Consider the following 6,886-nt stretch of genomic DNA (forward strand, 5'->3'; position numbering starts at 1 on the left):
TATGTTTCTTATCTTTATTCAGTCATACAATATTTTTGTCGTAGTAGTAATAAAATTTCAACCATCTGAACCGGGAAATTCACTTATGTTTTCCGGAATGAGGCAAGCCAAGTGAGCTCACTCTATCTTGAGTTAACAAGGAAAATATCACAGTTTTTGGCCCAGTAATAAAGTTTTTTTTACTTCACTGTGGTCTTTAATAATGGAGCATAACTCAATATGTAAGGTAATTCACCTGTGAGGTTTTATGAAGACAACAAAAGGAAAGAAATATACATTTATTTTTTTAATAAATGTGTAAAAATTAAGAAAATAAACTATAATTTTTCTATACATAGTTCTGCATTTCCTGAAATTCACAGCTTATATTATAGATATATAAAAATAAATCTTAACTGTCATACTTTGGACAATATTTGTAACTGACATGAAAATATTTATATCTTGGGCACAAAAAGAAATGGTTCACTCCTTCTCTACAGCTATTTATATCAATGCATAAAATTTAATAAAAGAAACATATCCTCTATACAGTACTTTGCACAGTATAACATATTTTATAAATACCTGTATACACCAAACAAAACTTTATTCTTTATCACAGGAAATAAATTCAATTTTTGAAAATCACAGCCTTTATGTATATTATAAATATTCATCCCCCACAAATAATTACCTGCCATACTTATGACAGCTTTTGTAAACAAAAAAACCTTTGTCAAAATAAACACATGTATGTTTATTTCCTTCAAATAAAATTAGTTGAATATGTAAGAAATAGAACGAATAACTTTTACTTTAGATGCCAATTTCTGAAATATTACAACATCATTCATATGTTTTAGCCATGGCATCATATGCAGCTCCTGCTTTCCTTAAAACACTATCTAACAAATCCAAAGAATTATTCAATTTTTCATGTGTCTTTTCAATTGCAGTTTGTTGTAGTTTTTGTGTTAACATCATTTTTTTTTTCAGTTTCATTTCCTCCTCATGCTCCCTATTCAATCTGTACAACTTAGATTTATGTAACTCTTCTTGTCTTTTATCACACATTTCATAGACACTTGTCACCCTCCTAGTTCGCCTTGGTTTGCTCCTTGGCCGAGAACCAGATGCCCTGGACACTGAATAAAGGTGTTGGTTGGAAGCATGAGCAGGAGGGGGTGAGGCAATATCACTCGATAGTGAGTCAGGGGCATTGACTGCCGAGGCAGGAGCAATGTTTGGTGAGGCAGGAGCAATGTTTGGTGAGGCAGGAACAATGACTTGTGAGACAGGAACAGGGTGAAAATAGAGGTCAATAAACAGTAGATGGAACTTCAGTAAATTGTGCAGAAGACACAGATGATGGCCCTGGGGTAGGACCAGGTAAAACAAGTGGATCATAGCTGGCGTTGAATGAAGCAGTAATTTCATCCCAGGCCTTTCTTTTCCTATAATTTATGGTGTTGCTTGTAGACCTATCCTCAATGATTGACCTTTGCTCAATATGGCGCAAAAGTGCCATACGTTGGGTTTCAGACAGAGCTGCAGAACGTTCTCTTACTACCTCCATGTTTGATAACCCGCGCGCAAACATTGTTGCCAAGTACTCAGATGAAAAAATTATCTATTTTGTTTCGAACAGATAATAAAGTTCAATTTTATAAAAAAATATATTTTACAATATATTATTGTGCCGGTATAAAATAACAACTAAATATCTCTCAAAATCGTCTTTCTAATTATGTGAAATAATACATTTGGCACACGCGCATGGCCAAAAAAAATTTTGCCATCCGACACGAGCTGCCGTGTTGACACGCTCATGTAAGGGTCTAGGAATATGGCACTCAGCGTTGGGTGGTTGCATCCCGACACACGATCATCGAGATGATGATCGTGATCGTCATTATCGTCGTAATGACTAGGAATACGGCCCTAAATCCGAGGCCCACATCTCCTGTATTTGCAAGCGTGAACTGAAGATTCCTGTGATCGAACTGGCATTTGTCAAAGCACAGAGAGAGAAGACTGGCAGTATAGGGGCTCTCATGATTTCTAGCCAAGATATTCCGGAGTCCAAGAGACAGGAGGCTGCCACAGAGAGACAGAAGAGGAGAAGAGTTGCCGAGGAAAAGAGACTTGAGAAGGCCCAGGGTGAGGTAAAAAAGGCCGATGATTGGAGTCAAGCTGATTCAGAGTTTAATGACTTCCCCATGGCTGATCCGAGTGCTGACCAGGAGAATGGTGACTTTGTCCCTAACCCAGAAAATAATGATCCCAAACCTTCCAGGCATAAGATTCGAAATAGGAAAGATATCCCGAGCATAGCTCTGGCCAGCATGCGACACCACACTGGTCTCAGAGAAACTGCAGAGATAGCAACAGCTGCCTGGGTTGACGGTGGTTTGATAACACCTGATGATGTTCACCTGGTGATAGATCATAACAAAGTAAGGAGAGCTCAGGAGAAACTTGTCAGTAACCTAGAAGAGGAGTTTGATAAGGGGATAAGAGAAAATGGAATCAATTGTTTGTTCTTTGATGGGAGAAGGGATGACACTAAAGTGTTCATGAAAGTTGGAGATTCTGACAAGTTGTTCCCTGCCATGGTGAAGGAGGAACACTACTCCTGCTGCAGTGAACCAGGAGGGAAGTATTTGTGGCATTTCACTCCAGAGAAAGATGACATCAGGAAACCAGCTGAGATAGTGGCAGATAACATTGTGAACTGGCTCAGAGAGAGGAACGTAGACCAGACCCTGCAGGCCATTGGAGGGGACAGCACCAACACGAACACAGGGTGGCAAGGGGGGGTCATACAGTGGATAGAGCGGAAGATTGGGAGGAAGCTGGTCTGGATTGTTTGTGACCTCCACACCAACGAGTTGCCACTCAGACATCTGATCCAGGAGCTGGATGGCAAGACTCTTTCAAACAACAGATGGTCTGGTCCTCTTGGCAAGATGCTGGACTCTGCCACTGAGTTAGAAATAAATCCGAGCTTTGAAAAAATCACAGTTGGCCCTCCACTCGTTGAGCTTGCACATACTGTCATTGACGACCTGAGTACTGACCAGTACTATGGTTACATGATTTGCAGTGCCATCAAAACTGGGGTCATGCCTGATAGACTTGCTTACCTGCAGATAGGTCCAGTCTCATTCTAGGTGGCTCACAACGGCTCACAGGTTCTGCAGAATTTGGGTCGCTCATCATAAACTGAAAGGGAACCAGCTTCACAACCTGAGACTTATTGTCCAATTCATCGTGAGTGTCTACTTGCCAAATTGGTTCAACACCAAGGTCAAGTCATCGTTCTCCGAAGGTCCGAGGCATGTTCTCTTCCAGCTTGAGCTCCTGAGGAGTCAGCCAAGGAAGGTTGTTCAGATTGTGGAGCAGACTGTGAGGAGATCTTCCTGGTATGCTCATCCTGAGGCAGTTCTGCAGACAATGCTCTGCAGTAAGGATGAGGAGGAGAGAAGAGTGGCAGTCAAAAAGATCTTGGATATGAGACTTATGAGAGGATCTGGGCATGACGAATCAGTTGGTGACGATTCCTTCAGGGTCAGGAAGACTCCTGAAGTCAATCTAGGTGCCAAAACCCTCACTGATCTCATAGATCTGGATAACATCCAGGCTGGCAGTGAGCCCCCTCTTACCTGCAGCCTCACCAATGTTCAAGTCAGAGCTTTCCTGGACAACCCCATGCATGTCCCTGCCTGGCCCTCGCACACCCAGAGTATAGAGCGTTGTGTACAGCAAGTGAGCAAGGCCAGCAGTCACGTGTACAGCCAGGAGAGGAGGGAAGGCTACATCCGAGCTCAGGTGGTCAGCAGGGAGGTGATGAGTAGAAACAGAAGCAAGAAAGACATGTTCTCTATGGTGTGCAGCAACACCGGGTCGTAGTAGTAAAACCGGTTTTTGTATTTGATGATTTTGTTTTCTAAAGGAATATTAAACTTAATAAATGTGTCAAGATCATTCGTTTCACTATTCTGGATCATTTTCATCCTAATAAATTAACCTGATACATTTACTTTACTTTAAATAAGCTATTTAGTGGTGTTGGTAAAAGGGTGGGAATACTGAATTTTCATAAGATTTCAAGTTAAAATTTACCTAGCAAAAAATTAAAACTTTTCAAATCTGAAGATATCACATGATTCTGCACATAGAACTACATCATTAATACCATGGGCCGATTTTTCAAACTCAAAAAAAAAAAAAATTCGCCTCCGTATGACACCCTACTGCGTAACTACCATCTTCAAGCCTCAGGTCTGATACTCCTACTTCCGTTTTTAATTTCGATTTTGCATAGCAGTAAGACGCCTTTGGGTTTGACTTGACCTCGCTTGCAACCAGCCTCTGGAACTCATTTTCAGCCCTTCTACATTTTATCTTTGCTTGGTTTCTGGCTCTTGCATACATCCTCCTGTTCTGCTCATCGTTTAACCAAACCCACGTCTTGAATTTCTGGGCTTTCTTCTTAACTTTCTCGACCGCCGCATGGTTCAAGTGTAGGGATCCCCTCGTATTCCTAGAGGCACTGGGTTTGGTCTTGGGTAATATTTATCGATCAAATAGGTCACTTTACTAGTTATGATATTCAGCGTAGTGTCTGCGTTCTTGTGCCTTAATGAGTCAGTCCTGTGGATACCTCTCATCTCTTCCCTCATCCCATTGTAATATTTGCTCCTTGGTCTGGCCTTATTTTGAACTAGGTAACAGTTAAATCTGAATGACAACACTATATGGTGACTGGTGCCAACTGGGGCAAGGTGATCCAGTTTGGGCACCATACCCTCCTCGTTTGTTATGATGAGGTCTAGTGGCTTTGGTGTTTGCTCCCCCTCTGTAATGTGTTTGGTCTCTAACATGTTGGAACAGAAAATTATCTCAGAGTTTCTACAAAAAAAAGTAGCAGGGTTATTCAAGTCATTTGGGGTGAACTTGTTTCTCCAGTCGATGTCGCCATAGTTAAAGTCCCCCATGATAAGGTGGCGGCTAGAGTTGAGCATCACCGCATTGTCTATTAAAGCTCTTAAGTTCCTTTGATTTAGTGGGCCACAGTTTGGGGATTTGTAGATACACCCGACAATAAGTAAGTCCTTTCCCTTTAATTTAATTTTACACCACTTGGACTATTCAAAAACATCCTCTCCCTGTACCCTTACCTGGCTGGCTCTAAGGTCTTGCCTAGCAAGTTTCTTGAAAAAGGTTCGTAAATGAGTCATATCCAACAATACTGAACTCACATTCCTCTGGGTTGATTCTCCTGTTCTTGTACAACAGTTCTACAACTCCCACAATACCTGGTTGGTGTACCTTCAGTAGTGTTTCAAACTCCTCTCTCTTATCAAGGAACGTGTCAGTACAGTACTGTACAATACTCTGTCTCCATCCACCTTCACCGTACTGGATACATTCTTCTACCTCCTCCTTCTTGTAGGGGTCCAGTCGGTCACTGTGTAGTCAACCACCCATCACTTATTTGATGCCATTATAAGGGTGAAAGTTGAATACAGGTTGTACCTCTCTAGTCCGGCAACCTCAGGGCCTGACCTACCGGTGCCGGACCATGGAAATGGAAATTGCCGGACCATGGAAATTCACCCTTTTCCTGGATAGATAGTGACTTGTGCTTATGCTTGGAAGCACTAGCACCACTTTCTCTGCATCATGGTCTCTTTGAAGACATATTGAAGGGTTAAATGTCGTATAGTAGCTTCTCAAATTTCGCGAGTTTTTAATTGTTTTCAACGGGTTTTTAATTGTTTGTAATTTTTAACGTATTTTATTGGAACACAAACGGTGGACGGGTTTGAACGGCCCGACAACGTGCAGACGACGTGCATAATCGTGTAAACAGCGTCATTTCTCTTATGTACAAAAGATTCATTATTGTTTATTACTGAATGTCTTTTTTATTGAATTAATATTTGTGTGCAAAATGAGCAATACAATTCATTAATAATACGTAGTAGTATATTAAAACACACGAGGAAATGACACAGCATTGTTTTCGTTGATTACATATAAAACTGAAGAAAACAAGACCTTGGTTGTAGCTGTAGTAAAATTAATATGGTTGTTTAAGTAATGTTATTTAATGTTAATAAATGGAGCAATAGAAGTAGCTAACGATAATGGTAAAGAAAAAAGAGAGATCGCGTATGTAAGTGCGCATTACTTTACATAAGAATATGAAAGCAACATTTCTTTACTGTTCATATATATTTTAATTAATGTTTCTGAATTTGTTTTTATTGAATTAATGTTTGTGTGTACAAAATTAACAATACAATTTATTAATAATACGTGGAATATTAGATGAGATGAGACGCGACAGCTGCTGGCATTGTTTATGTTAAAGCTTACAAAACCAGTGACTGATTGGTTCTACATATAAGAAAATTAGACCCTGATTGTAGCTGTAGTAAAATTAATGTAAAAAAATTAATATGGTTGTTTGAAGTACCTGTAATGTTATTTAATGTTAATAAATGGAACAATATAAGTAGCTAACCATTAATGGTAAAAAAAAAGCAAGACTGCGCTTATGTAAGTGCACACATGAGTGCGTCACATGTGAAAGCATATCGTCATTACTCTACATAAGAATATGAAAGCAACACTTATTTACTGCTCATATATATTTTGAAGGGTTAAATGTTGTACTCTGTATAGACAAGCAGAGAGAGAGAGAGAGAGAGAGAGAGAGAGAGAGAGAGAGAGAGAGAGAGAGAGAGAGCTGCCGGATGTAAACAAACCTTAATTTCCTGCGGCTTTGTTGTTTTTTTTTTATGATTAACCCACCGGGCATAGGTCACTGACCCACATTGGGGCCTCTGAGGGGCAAAAATTTAATACTCCTGTAATAATAATAATAATAATT

The sequence above is a fragment of the Homarus americanus genome, unplaced genomic scaffold (genome assembly GCF_018991925.1).
Source record: "Homarus americanus isolate GMGI-L3 unplaced genomic scaffold, GMGI_Hamer_2.0 scaffold52512, whole genome shotgun sequence".
In the NCBI taxonomy this organism is placed as follows: Eukaryota; Metazoa; Arthropoda; class Malacostraca; order Decapoda; family Nephropidae; genus Homarus; species Homarus americanus.